Consider the following 17,202-nt stretch of genomic DNA (forward strand, 5'->3'; position numbering starts at 1 on the left):
TCATGTTTGGGTTCTGCCGAACAATGACTTCAGTATAGGTAAAAAATATAGAAAGAGTATAGAAAAATTAATTACTTGGGATGATGCTTATTTCACATAGAAATAGAGTTACAGTTTACTCAATTTAAAATATAAACTTTTTTGTTAGTTTCTAGGCCATACATAGCAGTGCTTAGGGCTTTCTCCTGGTACTGAACTCAGAGGGATCATTGCTGACAGACAATCAAGTTTGGCTGCATACAAGGCAAGCACTATCCACTATACTATTGCTCTGGCCCCTAAACAGCTTTCCTTATTTTTCTTTTACTATTTCATACTTCATAGTCTTCTATTGTGTATATTTATTATAATCTACTCAATAAGTACATATACCATTATTGTTGGGATGTAGCGATAGCACAGTGGTAGGGTGTTTGCCTTGCATGCAGCTGACTCGGCCAACCAGAGTTTGATTCCTCCGCCCCTCTCGGAGAGCCTAGTATCTCACCCGCACGGCAAAGCATGTCAAGCTCCCCATGACATATTCAATATGCCAAACACAGTAACAACAATTCTCACAGTTGAGACATTACTAGGCCCACTGAGCAAATTGATGAACAACGGGAGGACAGTGCTACAGTACTACCATTATTGTTCATTATTTAGCTCTTAGAAAACAATGTAACAAATAATTTTTCACTGGAATAATTTTATATAAATGCAAATATATACTTATATTTTGTAATAAATTTGGTTGATATGTTATTTTCTAATATTGATGGAAATAATTAAATTACTCTTAAGAATCTTAAGCTTTTTCTACATAACTATTTCTATTTTTCACTATATTTTTTTCAGTTGACTTTTCTTATACTTTCCTTTTAATTCAGAATGTCTGGTTTGTATGCAAAAATCAACTGTAAGCTTTTTACAGTCTGGATTATGTGTTACAAATAGGACTGGGTAAGCTCTAACAAAAGAACTCAAAAATGGATTACTCTAAGTAAATTTAACATTCCATTCAGATTTTTGTATGTAAATGTTTGTTTTTGTATTTATCCTCTTATAACGTATAGCAATCTAGTGGGTTTTTTTTCTATATTGCTAAATAGAGTTTCTTTGAAAAAGTAAGATGGTATCAAGTTTTATCTTTCCCCAAAGAATCACATGAAATATTTTGGCATTTATTACAAGCATTTATTTGCCTAGATCTTTATGAAATTTCTACTTTTGGCTGATTTTTTCCCACTGATGTTCCACTCAAATAATTTGAATTATCACAACTTAATGACAAATTTGATGTCTGGAATTGTCTTAGTTAGCTCAGGCAACTGGAACAGAATAAAAGTTCAGGGATTTAAATAGCAGTTGTCTTTTCCTCTTAATTCTTGAAGCTGCAAGTACAGTGTCAAGGTGCCAACAGATTACACTGCAGGTAAAATCTTTCAGTCTACAGTCTTCTGACTATAGACTATTCACTATTGTGAATGAAGAGCTTCAATCTCTTCATCTATACTTGTTTGGGGGCCATTTCTGGTAGTGCTAAGGGCTTATCCTGGCTCATTGATCACTCTGCATAGAACTCAGGGACCATATGTTGTGCTGGGGAGCTATCAGGTGATATTTGACTGAGTGTTTAGTCCCTGTTTAACTCCTAAATTCATGTTTATATAAATGTAGTTTTATTTTTAACCTAAACCATCACTTAGTGAAAAATATTTTTGTATTATAATTGTATATATGTGTGTGTGTGTGTGTGTGTGTGTGTGTGTGTGTTTGATTCCTCCGCCCCTCTCAGAGAGCCCGGCAAGCTACCGAGAGTATCTCACCCGCAAGGCAGAGCCTGGCAAGCTACCTGTGAGGTATTCGATATGCCAAACACAGTAACAATAAAGTCTCCAATGAAGAGGTTACTGGGCCTGCTCGAGCAAATCACTTGGAGCAACCCAGAGGGGGCGGGCAAGAGCCCTCCCCACCCCAAGGGACCCAGCCCCGGCAGGCGGCCTCCACTACCCAACCACCGCCACGTTCCAGGCCGCTTTCCACATGCTCAGATCGAGCCTCACGCATGAGTGGAGTTCCACAGAACTCAGGTAATGCAGAACTTTGTGACTTTGGACTCTAGGCTCAATAGGACCTGGGAGCAGAGATCCTCTGCCTGCGTTTCCCTTCCCCCCAACCCCACCAAGTCTCATGGCAACCCAGGGGCCACACCCATAAGCCACCTCCTGCTAGTGCCAGATAATATCCTCATTGGCCACCCTCCAGAACTCACGGCTGCTTCTCCCATAATGGAGCATAAAATGAGGTCTCCATAACCATGCCACCAGACTCTGTGCCAGGCTGTTTTCACTAGTGGTGCCCCAGGGGGAGTCAGATGAGAGCCCTCCCCGCCCCAAGGGATCCAGCCCTGGCATCCCGCCTCCACTACCCACCCGCCACCTCGCTCCAGGCCGGTTTCCACACACTTGGGCCGAGCCTCACATATAAGTGAACATATTCCTGGACACATCATAAGACACTCCCTACCCATTTTCCATAACTACCACACCATATTTGGTGGGGTTCAGACAGAAGGCAACAAATCATAGAGAGAAATATAAATATATGCCTCTCGAAGAGCCCGGCAAGCTACCAAGAGTATCCCGCGCACATGGAAGAGCATGGTAAACTATCCATGACATATTCGATATGCCCAAAACAGTAACAATAACAGGTTTCATTCCCCAGACCCTGAAACACCCTCCGTTATAGCAGTGTTGGGAAGACAAGTAAGGAGAGCCTGCTAAAATCTCAGGGCTTGGAAGAATGGAGACTTTATTGGTATCCACTGAAGTAAATCAATCAACAAGGGGATTACAGTAATACAGTGATTGATATATTGATATATATATATATATATATATATATATATATATATCAATCTTTCTGTCCTCTTGTTGTTCATCAATTTGCTCGAGCGGGCCCAGTAACATTGTGAGACTTGTTGTTACTGTGTTTAGCATTTTGAATATGTCAAGGGTAGCTTGCCAGGCTTTGCCATGGGAGTGAGATACTCTCGGTAGCTCGCCAGGCTCTCTGAGAGGGGCGGAGGAATCAAACTCAGCTCGGCCATGCTGGCTGCACGCGAGGCAAATGCCCTACCACTCTCTCTCTCTCTCTCTCTCTCTCTATATATATATATATATATATATATATATATCTCCGAATACATATATATGTCTCCATATATATATGTATATATATATGTGAGAGTGTTTCAGCATCTGGGGAATGAAACCTGTTATTGTTTCTATTTTGAGCATATCGAATATGTCATGGATAGCTTGCCATGCTCTGCCATGCGGATGAGATGCTCTTGATATATATATATTTATACACACACAGATATATACATTTATATACATACACACATATATAACTTTTGTCTTCATTCAAAACTGTCTTAACATTTTAGCACAGCAATCTATTTTCAGTTGATTTTTCAAATGTAGACACCTTTATATATTTTCAATAAATTATTACATGGTTCAGTAGTATTTAATAAACAGAAGATAGAGTTCACCTTTTCTTGGAATACATTTGATAATTTTGTGTTTAGTTTTAATATGTGAGTACAGGTTGTCAATACTTAGCATACTGCTTTAGAAATCACAAGCAGTTATAAGTCAGATCATTTTTATATATTTATGTCTCCAAATATGTAATTATTTTATCATTTTAAACATTTTGGTGACAATAATTTTTCTAAGATATATAAAAATTTATACATATATATTTAAATCCTTATTTCCCCAATGACAAATTCTAAATTGAGATTCCCTTTTAAGTCAATTAACTATCATTTGAAGTTCCTATCTCTAGAAGTGGTAATAATATCTTTGAATTCTTGCATATTTTAGTCTAGTGTCTTCTTTAGTAGAAGAGAAATATAACTGAGTAAAAATTGTATACACTATTTGTATTTCCATAAGTAAACTTGTCTTTTTTCCTACACTATATCATTGTATCAAAAATTAGAACAGAATAAAACATGTTTTCAGTTTTTCTAAAAAGTAATTTTCTATTTTTTTCAGAATATTTGAAGAGATCCTATTTTTAGTTTCTAGCAACTCACTTAGTTTTTCTGTGTACTCTACTTTGTTTCAATATTCTTATAAATATTATTCAAAATTTAATGCATAGTATTGAGTCTATTTTCTCTTTTAATTTTAGAAAAGTTATTTCACTAGACCTTTTTTTTCTTCAGAAACTAGAACTGTATGCATCTTTTTCCAAAGTTTCCAGTTTCCTTCAAATTCTTCCATGCACATAAACAATTCCAATCAGTGATAGAAATTTTATTTTGCTTTGCAGTAGGACCATCTCCAGTGAATAAGGGCTTATTCCTAGCTTTTTCTTGGTCTTTTCTCTTAGCATTACCTGAGGGACCATGCCGTGCTAGGGATTAAACTCAGACATTTTGCACACAAAACATTCACTTCAGCACATTGGTTTATCTTTCTGGCCCCTGCACACATCTAATTTTAATGTAATGTAAAATACAAATTTAGCTCTCCTATCTAATTATACAATTTTCAACTGTTTGATATCTATGTGTAACTATAGGATACTGTATTGAGCAATGTGTCCACAGAATATTCTCATCATTATAGTAAGTGGTTTTCTATAATATGGGACATAAATTTTGGACTAGATAGTGCTGAAAATTCTTTAAACAGCACTACCTTTCTTATTTTCTTTTTAATTTTCATCACTTTATGCATATTCCCCATGTCAATTTTATTTTTAATTATAATCTTCAATATTCCTAATTTAAGAAGATATCTATTTTGTGGGAAATGATAATGGAAAAAATGTCATTGTTGCAGAGAAAATAATTAAACTATCTTGAAGGGAAAATTACTTCCACCATTAGGTCTTTAGAACTTCTACCTTTTCTAAAATACATGCCCAAAGTTGTCTCAAAGAAATTTATGGGACTTGTTTGTTTTGACAGTTGTCACCTCTTCAAATTATACACATGCATTTTACTTCTTCATTGTCTTTCTTTCTTTTATTATAAAGAAAGCATTTTATATCAGTCATCTTCATCATATGAAAATAAAGTATAAACATTTTACTCTTAATTTCTTCTGCACATATTATTGTAGTAGTTCTACTGATTTTCCTACTTGATTGGAGTGTGGGATACCCATATATAGAATTGAACATTATTTCTAGATGCACCTTTAATGATGATTCCAAAAATATGAATATTGCAATTGATGAATTATGTGGGCTTTCCTTCCAGTGTGGGACAATTTCATCTGGATACACTGAGAGTCTTCACAGAGCAAAACTACCGAGGAAGGTTGAATTCTTTCTCTTCCAGCCACTTTAACTGAAACATGTTCTTCAGTTTCAGTTTCAGGTGTGCAGGACCCAGGGCTGAGATATCCAAACCTTCTCGGATTGGGGCTGGGCCTCGTCCACCCAGATTCCCCATCTTCTAGTAGCTAGACAGTTATACCGACCAACTGCCATGAAACCCCATCAACGGCCAAGATCCAGAGAATATAAAACCAAGCTCCTGGAAGCAGGCGGCTGCATTAGCGGCTGCCCGACCTCTTATTTTCTAGTACTCACTCTCAGAGAACCTGGCAGGCTATCAAGAGTATTTTGCCCACATATATACCTGACTGGGAACACCTGTAAAAGGTGATTAGAGGCTGCCTCAAAAGTCTCCATCCCTCTCAGAGAGCCCAGCAAGCTACCAAAAGTATCCTGCCTGCAGGACAGAACCTGGCAAGCTCCCGATGGCATACTCGTATGCCAAAAACAGTAACAATGTTGGTTCTTATTCCCCTCATCCTGAAAGAGCCCCCAATATTCCATCAGGCTACACTAGCACATGACAGGAATGAATGGAGACCTTACTGGCACCTGCTCAAGCAAACTGATGAACAACAGGGTGATAGTGATAGTGACAATGATAGTGATAGTGATGTTCTTCAGTTCTTTATGCTTCTCAGACATTCAGAAATGGGCTTAATTTGTGTAATTAGTCTTCTAGTTTTTAGGTTTTTAAAATATACCACAGGCTTTCTTTGATCTTGGCCTTGCAAATGTTAGTGTGGTCTTTTCAGCTTCCTTAATTGTGTGGAGCCAATACCTTCTTGTAGATATTGCTGAATGGTTCTGTTTCTCTGCAGAACCATGATTAAAACACATGGAAAATAAAATGACTTTAATCATTGAACAATTGAGGAAGTCTGGTTATAATGTGAACTTTACTCAGCAGGCAAATATACCTGTTAACTATATATGCAACATTAAGTATGTCAAAATTTCACTAGTAGAAATCTAGAAGGAAAATTGTAGTAATAACATACAATCTTAATTTTTATGCAATGGCTAAAAAAGTAGTCAACATAATTTATATTTAACATACACTTATATTTGTGTGGGTTAAGTGTTGTGTCAGAGTTCAAAGATGAATAAGCTTGTCACTATGCTTAACAAAATCACAGTCCTTTAAGAAAAACTATTACATCCTCAATTAGAATACAGAAAATATATAAAATCATCCATTTTGATTATAAATCTTGAACTTTGGAAGTTATGAAAAATCATATAGTATTTTACATTTTCTAAAATCTTGATAATGATTTTCTCAAAAATATTCTTACCTGGTTATATCCTATCCAAACAACACATGGAATTGTGGCAAACTTTCACTAAGATATATTTTAGTATATAAATTTATTTACTCAAACCACTTATCTTCTTCCTAGAAAAATTAGTTTCGAATTTCAAGGAATTTCCAAGATTTCCTAGAAGTAATCTGCTGCTTTATGCTTCTGGTAAATAATAAGATCACTAAAATCCAGCCCCGAAATGAAGCATCTCAACATAGAACTTTCTTTTATTTTTAATTGAATAACTGGGATAGACCCTTACACAGTGTTCATGATTAGATTTTAGTCATTCCAACACCCATCCCTCCACCAGTGTACACTTACCAGCATCAGTGTCCCAAGTTTTCCTCCCATCAAGATTAAAACTTTATAAAATAAACCTTTCTCTAACACCATAGGGATATAATGATAAGAATGTGAGGACTTATTGTGTGTTTCACTTCTGTAATACACCCGGCTGTGTTTTTTAAAAAAAGGTAGTCATTTATAGAAAAAAACAGCTACAGACAGCTCTCTCTCTCTCTCTCTCTCTCTCTCTCTATATATATATATATATATATATATATGTATGTATGTATCACTGTCACTGTATCACTGTCCTCTCGTTGTTCATCGATTTGCCCAAACGGGCCCAGTAACATCTTCACTGTGAGACTTTGTTGTTTGGCATATTGAATACATCACAGATAGCTTGCCAGGCTTTTCAGTGAGGGCGAGATATTCTTGGTAGTTTGTCGAGCTCTCCGAGAGGGGCAGAGGAATCAAACTCGGGTCGGCCAGATGCAAGGCAAACACCCTATCCGCTGTGCTAGCACTACAGCCCTTAAAATGTATAAATTACTATATATTTTTTCTTTTTAGGGGGGTCACAGCTGGCAATGCTCAGGGGTTACTCTTGGCTCTGCACTCAGTAATTATTCCTGGGTGTGCTCAGGGAATCATATGGGATGAATATTAAATTTTTTTTTTTTTTTTGCTTTTTAGGTCACACCCAGCGATGCACAGGGGTTACTCCTGGCTCTGCACTCTGCACTCCTGGAAGTGCTCAGGGGACCATATGGGATGCTGGGAATCAAACCCAGGTCAGCCGCATGCATATATATGCATATATACATATATTCATGAGGCTGGAGAGATAACACAGCGGGTAGGGTGTTTGCCTTGCATGTGGCCACTACTGAGAACCAAGGCACTCAAAGGTACTTCTTTAAACTTTAAGATTATGAACCTAAAAAAAAAAGATTAGGTACCTAAATAGCCAATGTTTGGAGAGAGATTTGTTTTGATTTTTCTAATTTATCCAATAAGATCCCTAAGATGACTCCCACTTTAAATTCAACGATTTCTATTGTGCATTTATTTGTCTGTCCTTTGTCCATTGTGAGAAGCAATTACTGCTTCTCTCAAAAAAAATTAAACATGTACTTATTTTCTCTATACGACTCAGATAAATGTACTAATACACAACTTGAATAATTAGATACACACTTGTTAGCATATCCATTGATGATATGATTGGGGATTGATTAGCATAATTGTAGAAATAAATATCTATACACTGTTATAATTCAAGTAGTAAAATATCATCGATTTAAAGATTTGAGGGAGCATAAAGTAAATCCTCCATTATGTGCAATCATCAATGAAGAGTTGTATCTAGGCTCGGTTTTTTAATTCATATAGATTCATGTTTCTTTATAGATTCATATTACCTATTTTTTTATTCTCTGTACATTTCAATTCAATAATCTTATACATCCTTCATTTTGCTTATCTTCTTTCACTACAATTATAACAGTTGAATAAACTGTAAATAGGTAATAGGGCATCCAATACTACATTAAATATTAGTTTGAGTATGTCTTGGAAATGTATTTAAATTGGGATTTGTATTTGAAATTAAATAATTAATAGAGGTTTACTTTCCCATTACGAACAAGCATTAGCCAATTTTTGGAAGACTGAAGAATACAAAATATAAGGTATGTTTTCCAGCTTTTACACCAGTTTTCTATAGTTGGGTTGAAATTCTCCCCACTGACTCTTTAAGCTGGAGAGCTTGCCTACAATAGATTAGGGATATATTAACTCCTATAACACAATTTAATTATTAATTATCATTCTCCTACTGGTTCAGTTATAAGAGCTCTGTGTTATTTAATAATACTTAGTTTAGACTCCAAAGTCCTCCTAACCCTGTAGTCTAAGGAATGTTTTGAACTTTCCCTCATTGATAGAGTGAAAATGGGGCTTATAAATGCTGACTTAGACCCCAACACCTGACACATTTAGTTAATAGGAAACCTAAGCAAAAACACATCCATACTTTAATGTTGTCATCTGAAAATAGAGATACTAACAATAGATACTTCATATAACTACCATTAAGATGAAATGCCTTTTCAACATACAGTGCCTAGAACAATGCCTGACACCCAAAAACAAATTCAGAAGCAAAGTATGTACCTTGACAAAGATTTAAAGTGCTACCAAAGGACTCTGGTAGAAAAACCTTCAAAGAGAAGAAATAGCCAAAACTGGGGGTGGGAGGGGAAGGAGTACAGGGAAGTGTTAGGAGATATGGCAATATTTTTGTTAGGAAGAAATATTTTTCTATTGGTAATAAATACTGCAAAGAGATTGAAAAGATAAGGAGGAAAAATAATGCACTGGCTGAACAGAAAAATAGACTTTAATATTATCACATAAGATTCCACTGAATCTGGTATCTTTTTAATAACTTGTTTTCTGCTTAACCCAGTGCAATCATTTATATTACTAGGAAAATAAAACCAACCAGCCAAACAAACAAACAAACCACTTGACTGATACATTTGAATAAATCTTTATCCAGTTTGAGTCAAATTTCATTAAGCAGGAATCATACTAGCGGCATGTTTGTTGTAGGGATCAGAATTGTCTCAGTATTCCCAATTTCTATTTTAATAAAAGGGAAAGGCTTGAGTTACACTTAGTTTAGTTTTTGTTTCTTTATTTGTTTGCTTTAAATTTTATTCTTTTTTTTCTCCCTTAGAATTCTTACTGTTTTTTTTTTGTCCTGTCTCTCATTTTCAATGGGTTCAAATCACGGCTGATGTGACTTAAATAGGGCCTTATAAAAAAAAAGGCCTCTTTTTTGCAGCTGCCCAAGTCATTGTAGTTTCCCAAGAGAAATTCTACATTTGGCTGCTCATCCAAATCTTGTCTCAATACACTAGGCTGGGAAAGAAATTAGAAACCTTTGTTAAAAGATTCCCTGGGGTCCATGGACAAAAGTGGCATGGAGTGTGTGCAGGAAAGATAAGAGAGTAGAATACAGGAACTCACACATTTATTAGGCACCTACTACATTCCAGGCTCTGTGGCAGGAACTTCTTGCATAAGTCCTTATATTATTCATTGCACTTTATGATTTATATGAGAAGGACCTTGATTATTTTGCTCTCAATGTCTATGTTCATAAATTTTCCAGTGCATAGAAGAAAGCTAGTGTTCAAGTAAAGGGATAAATAAACAAGTAAATACGGAAATAAACAACACTTCATAATAGGGATTTTTTTCATTCTCATGTTATATACAAACAAGATGAAAAGTCAGTCTTTCTAGATTATAATCCAGTTAACAAAGAGTGAAGGTGAGCAGAGGATTTTTCTAACTAGAAAATTCTTTCTTTCCATCTACCAGAGAGAAATAAGTGAAAAGCTCAGTGCAAAAGCATCAATTTCTGCATAGTCAAAATAAAAGTACATATTAGAGGACACACTGCCAGACATAACTCCCCCCCATTCCTGATGTGTTAAATGGAGACAGGAAAGAAATGGAACACCAGAGACCTACTGACTCCAACACACTTTCTCCCATCACAGCCCAGCACCAGATCTTTTTACTTTTATATCTCTCCTAAGTCTTGTTAGGAGGTCATTTCATGCACTTATGCTTCTCTGCCTGAAAAAAAACTCTCTTAGAATTTGTGGTGTGAGTTTACTTTTTTCCAAGTGGTACTTGATTCATTCATTTGTTTCATTTGGACAGAGGCAAGGTTATCAATATTGATATTAATAATTTGTACAATTCAATTAAATCCTTTATTAAATATATTCTTTAATTTTTACCACCCTTGTTTTATATGGAGTCCTATAGGTTCCAATTTCTCCCAGAACTAAATCTGGATTCGAAAATAGAGTATCTTGTAGAACTAGCTACCCCAAGGACAACTTTAGGAATAGTTCAGTAAAATTAAAGGGCCTGAAAAGATACAAATTGTGACAAAAGGAAAAAGCCACTTTTGCTGAGAAAAGATGAAGAGCCCAGTTTGGCTCAAATTAAAAAATAAAGGAAGTAGACAACAATGGTGAATGAAGTTGAGAAAATCCATGACTCTAGTGAGTAGATTAGAGCTACAGTGTGATGCTGTCTAAACACAAAATTAAATACAATATTGAGGAAAACATTATTTTCTTCAAATGTAAGGAAAGATGGAGAAAACAAAGAGGGTCAACTAAGCAGAATGCTATTACAAAACCTCCCTAAAGCAATTAGATACTAAGAAAGGCAAACCATGGCCTAAATAAAATTAACATACATCATTGTTGCTGTTGCTGCTATTAATTGATAATGCACTGTACTTCCATTAACTTTTCCTTGGGTAGATCTAGATACATGGCTGAGCCACTTTGATGGTCTAATGCACTGTGCTTAGAAAGTTTATTACACTATTTACATCCCAACCTTTCTAAACAAGTACATAGATATAACTCAACATAGCTTCTCCTTTAGTCAGTTCTTCCTTATATTTTATGACACAAGAATATTTCTATGAATATTATATTTTATTATCAAATTATATATAAATATATTTACTTTTGGTCCTAAAATAAGACCACTTTTTTAATAAAATTGTAGCAATTATATATAATACATATGAATTTTCCATGATGTCAAAAATAAGTTGCTTTAACTCAAAGGACTGGAGTTCATGCCTGGCATAAACAGGACCCAGGTTTAGTACCCAGCACATCATTACCTCCCAAGTACCACAAGTTGGCCACAATACTGATAAGGAACACACCCGGTCATGGTCACGGTCCTCCCATTGTTCATCGATTTTCTCGAGCGGGCCCAGTAACGTCTTCATCATGAGACTTGTTACTGCTGTGTTTGGCATATCGAATACATCACGGTAGCGTGCCACGTTTTGCCGTGTGGGCGAGATACTCTCAGTAGTTTGCCAGGCTCTCCGAGAGGGGCAGAGGAATCAAACTCCGGTCGGCCATGGTGGCTGCGTGCAAGGCAAATTCCCTACCCACTGTGCTATCGCTGCAGCCCAGGGAAAACACCCAAGCAAATAAAAATATGTTCATGATTGTCTGGCATTAAAAGCCATAGAAGTTTTGATACTCAGGGTTAGTTCATGTAGAAATGACCATGTAGATAATAATTTTGTTTCATGAGTTTTTTAAAGCATATAGTGTCATGGAATTTTCATTTATACTCAGTGTTCTGAAGTACTTAATGTAAATTTTGACTTTTGTCCTATAATAATATGCAGTTTAATTGATTTCTTTAAAATTAAGCTTATCCCCATTTATTGATTTTATCCATCTTATTCTTTAGAATAGAATTTTATGTAGAGATCTAAGAGCTGATCAGCTAATAAAACTGACCCTTGTTGTTCCCCCAATTTATAAGATTAGTTGTTACTGGCTTCTCACATTTTTTAAGAAATGGTCACAATATCACCACAAGTTATAACTTTATATGAACAATTATTATTACTATCTCCATAAGTAAAGAAACAGAGACTCCAGGAATTTTAGATATTGACAAAGTTCACATAGCTTAGAGCAAACAAACTGACATCTGAATTCAGAGGAATTTATTTCAAATTTAGTTTGTTTTTCTGCACTATTTAATATAACTGATATGAAAGATTATAGGAGGATTTTGTATCTTCTACCACAATAATAGGTCTATATATGAGGAAATTATCATAAAAATAATAATTAGGAATTATTTTACTATTGAAAAACTTAAAGCATAAAAAAATAAATTTTTATGCTGCTCTTTCTTTTTAAAATTCTATTCAGCTCTTGAAGCAAATACAATCTCACTTGAGTTAGATATACAAAAACTCTAAGATCATTTTTCCCTTATGAAAATCTTCTATCTTCACCACAATTAATCAATGCTGAAAGGTATTCCATTTTTCTATCAAAGTACAAAATGAAAGCTCCATAAGGCAAGCTGAACAATTAAAGTAGATGAGGTCATTACAAACAGACTCAGACCACTATTTTGTTCCCTTTTGAGAAATGTTATCAGTGGGCTGAAGGAAAGAATTGCCCCTTTACTGAGAATTCCCCAGACATATGGCACAATGTGGAAACATGGATAGACAGAACAGTTAGCAGTTGCTGCTGTACCGCTGGCTTATTTCCACTTTACGGCTTCATATGAAACTAAAATATCATGCTGGGGACATATGCTTGCCGGCTCTGCACTTACTGCCTGCAGCTTGGAACTCCTGTATTCTAATGGTAATTCCACAATCTGTTCTTTGACAGCTCAGGGCCAGATGATATTCATGCTACTGACAGGGACATCTTTTCATGAAGCATTGACTCCCAGAACCTGAATATTGGAGCAATTAGAGAGTGGACACTGCATGAAATAGAGTTAGACTGAGGACAATAAGTTAGCATAATTCCATTTAAAGCTAAATTTATTATATAACCAACAGAGCTGTGTTAAAGGTGCTTTCCAGTGAAGGTGAAGCTCTTCTAGTTCGATATTAAAAGCTCTGGGGATAGTAGTTCTCTTCCTTGTTACTAGTCCTGGAGTCTTAGAAGCAGTAGAAGTCACGTGTTGTAGTAGCCTTGTTTGGTGGGGTTTCAGCTAGATATGCGGAAGTGAAAAGGTAAGTAAACAAGACATCAGTTAAAAAAAGTTGATTTCTAGTCAGCAATGAGAAACTTAAAAGTATTCCACATTTGAATTATCTTCTGAGTTCCTGAATTATTTAACTCCTGCTATTTGTTGTTCAAGTATATGACTGCTTAGGAATATACAAATATATATGTGATACTCTGCCTCTAAAGGTAAGGTAAAGGTAAAGGCCCTCCCGTTGATCGTCGATTTGCTCGAGCGGGCCCAGTAACATCTCCATTGGAGAATTTGTTGTTACTGTGTCTGGCATATCGAATACTCTCGGTAGCTTGCCGGGCTCTCCGAGAGGGGCGGAGGAATCGAACTCGGGTCAGCCATGTTGGCCGCTTGTAAGACGAACGCCCTACCCGCTGTGCTATCACTCCAGCCCTATATAACATATTTAGAACAAATTATATTTTGATATATACACATTGATATCCTTTATCCAGTAATGTTTAGCATTATTATGCACATCTTAATTCTGTTTTAAAAATATGCAAAGCTGCCATTATAATCACCATTTTACAAAAAGAAAACTGGAGCTCAGAGTAGATTACAAATGAAATTAAGTAAGTCAGTAGAAACTAAATAGCTTCCTGTAAATTCTTTGAAATTCCAGATGAATGAGCATTCTTTAAATGTTACTTATCTTTTAAGATAGGCCAACTTCATGAGACAAAAAAAAAAAAAATAAATGAACTACAGAAAACAAGTCATCTTCAAGCGTGAATTGATTTGATTTCAAGATGGCAGGCAGGATTAGACTATACTATAAGGCTTCTGACAACTTGGACTACCTTCCAATTGACTTAAAACCTTGTAGTCTCTATGATATAGAAGTAGAAATGAGAACCAACCAAAAGAGACCCAGAAATTTTTGAAGGTCTGTCTCCCAAGTACAATAATGGACTAAACACTACAGAAAACGTGAGTTGGAAATGTACCTGATGTTGATGGATAGGAAGACAATGTTTTGTTTGTTTGAGCTGGGGACTGGTTTGAGGTCCACACTCCCACATCCAGCAGTACAAGGAGCAGTACTAGTGGTACTCTGGGACAATTTGAGATTAGAACCAGGATAATGGTGACAGCTGCTTTCTAGGAAAGTGATGCTGCTTTCTAGGAAAATGGCTTAACCACATGTCTGTTGTGGGAAGAAGACTGGGAAGTCTCAGACTCTGCTGGGGGCATAACCCTTGCTCCATGCTCAGGGACCACCCTGATGAAGCTGGGGGGACTCTATGCCAGGACAGGGATCAGAATGGTGTGGGCTCATTCCCAATAAGCACCTTACTCACATAGTACCTCTCTGGCTTTTATCACTGGACCCATGGAAGACAATGTTTTTTTTTTTTTAACAGTTTTAGTGAAGCAAAATAATTCCATTTAAAGAAAGTTACTTAGCTATTAGATGAAGGGAAAGAAAAAGAGACAGAGAATAGTTAACGAGAGAATATGGGTTTCTCCAGGGGAATAAAAAGCTAAGATGCAAGATCTCAGGTAGATATGTGTTCCAGGGTATAGGGTAGAGAATGTGCTGGAAGACAAAACTTTTAAAAAGCTAATATTCCACAAATTGGTCTGCAGAGTTGATGAAAGCCCCATTTAAACACTCACTCTCTCTCTCTCTCTCTCTCTCTCTCTCTCTCTGGGAATTTCTTTAAGAAACACACAAATCTATATTGACATATTTTATCTTAGCAAACCTATCATATAATCTGTCTTAAAAGTTCCTCACAAAGAACCTCAAGAGAACACAGAAACCACTCCCCGCCAAAAAAAAATTAAAGACAAAGAACAAAACTGGAGGATTCACACGTTTGGTTTTAAAGTTTACTCTCTAAAACTACCATAATCAAAACAATGAGGCACTGCAGTAAGTAGACAGATAAACTGTGCAAAAGAAGAATGGGAGAACAAAACAAATTCCTCAATATATATGACAAATTATTTTTATAACCTAAAATTTAACATATTTTATTTGGCAAATGGTGGATAAATGGACACATCAAAAATGCAATTGTACTATTATGAAATACCAAATTAAATAGTTAAATACGAAATATAAATAAGTAAAAGACCTAAATGACAAAGGTACAACTAAACAAATACCTTAGAAGAGCACATGTAGCAAAATCTTGATGATACTACATCTGACAATGAGAAAAGAGAAAATAGCATAAATACAATAAATAAAAAGAAATAAGAAAAAAACAAAGAAAGAATAATAAAAGGACAATTGAGCACTTTATACTAGGAACAAAAGCTGTCCTTAGAATTTAGTTTAAATTTACTGGTGCCCACTCCAGCAACTCAATGAACAACAGGAGGACAGTGAGAGTGACAGTGACTGCTGGCTTCGGATTACTTAGTAGGTATGAAGATACATGGGGCTGCACTTCATAGCAGAGCCAAAGAATGTGCATGGCCAGTGAGCTGGTGAAGTTGTTAAGCTTTCAGTCCTTGGGAGACAAAGAAGAGCAGCCTCTCAAGCTACAGGCATCCTAGAAACTTCCGGGTTGATTAGCAGATTTAGAATCTGTGACTACAGATCTGACTAATTTAGAAGTTTGTTGTGAGGAGATAGAAGATGACTTGGTGAACCTTGAAAATTTATGTGGACAGTGTGGATTAGAAAGATACAAGCGCATGCAGGCACAGCAACTGGAAAATTATAAGAGAAATAAGAGTCAGGAAATTGAAGCCTTCAATTCTGAAATAGATGCAGAATGCTCACAGAAGTTTCTGGAAATGGAGCACAGCCAGCTCATGGAGCTGAAGGAGTGGCAGAAGTTCTTTGAGGAGGCCTTCCAGAAGGACATGGAACAGTTTCTTTCCACAGGATACCAAGCAGATTGCCATGAGAGAGCAGGCAGGTAACATGTGGTCCATGGAAGCGAACATTGGCATGCAGAAACAGTGGCAGCTGATGGACATTCCCGACCAGGAGACCCTGTGTGCCTAACTGAATTCTAGGGCAGAGAACAATACAGCACTGACCCCTGGCTTAGGCCCTGACTCCAAGATGGGACAGAAGAAATTACTCTCCAGGTTCCAAGTCCCACCCTTCTCCAGTCAAGATGTCACCCCTTGTCCTCCCCTCAGGACCCCTGGGCAGGGCTGAGGAGGGCTGAGGACATGGAGGTGGACACTGCCCTCACTACCTTATACACCAAAGACAGTGACTCCTGAATGAGGCATCCCTGATGCACCCCCACTTGTGAAGGCAGCTGCCTAAAAGCAAACTAAGATGTACAGTGACAAAAATGAAATATTTACTTAAATGCATGTATTACCTAGAAAATAATCCAATATACGTAGGTGCTAAATGAAATTCAGATTTTACACATAAAAACCATTGTTTTGGGAGAGTTAAAAAATACCAAGAACCCAATAAATCATTATAAAATCAAGCATCACTGATTCTTTCATTTGGATCAGTGCATATTTGTCCCACTACAAAAAAAAATTGTGGTGAGGAGGGTTTTGGGGCCACAACTGGTGCTGTTCAGAAGGCATTATTCCTGACTCTACTTTCAGGTATTACTGTTGATGGGTTCAGGTGGCTCAGATGGGATGCCAGGAATTGAACCCAGGTTGGCTGTGCATGAGACAA

At 36.4% G+C, this 17,202-nt stretch overlaps 1 pseudogene; it reads left to right on the forward strand.

The window, feature by feature from the left end:
* Positions 1–16,778, forward strand: part of LOC130034760 (dysbindin-like) — a 75,304-nt pseudogene extending 58,526 nt beyond the window's left edge.
* Positions 16,779–17,202: the final 424 nt, after the last annotated feature.

Source organism: Sorex fumeus, unplaced genomic scaffold, assembly GCF_029834395.1.
Source record: "Sorex fumeus unplaced genomic scaffold, SorFum_2.1 ptg000006l, whole genome shotgun sequence".
Classification (NCBI taxonomy): domain Eukaryota; kingdom Metazoa; phylum Chordata; class Mammalia; order Eulipotyphla; family Soricidae; genus Sorex; species Sorex fumeus.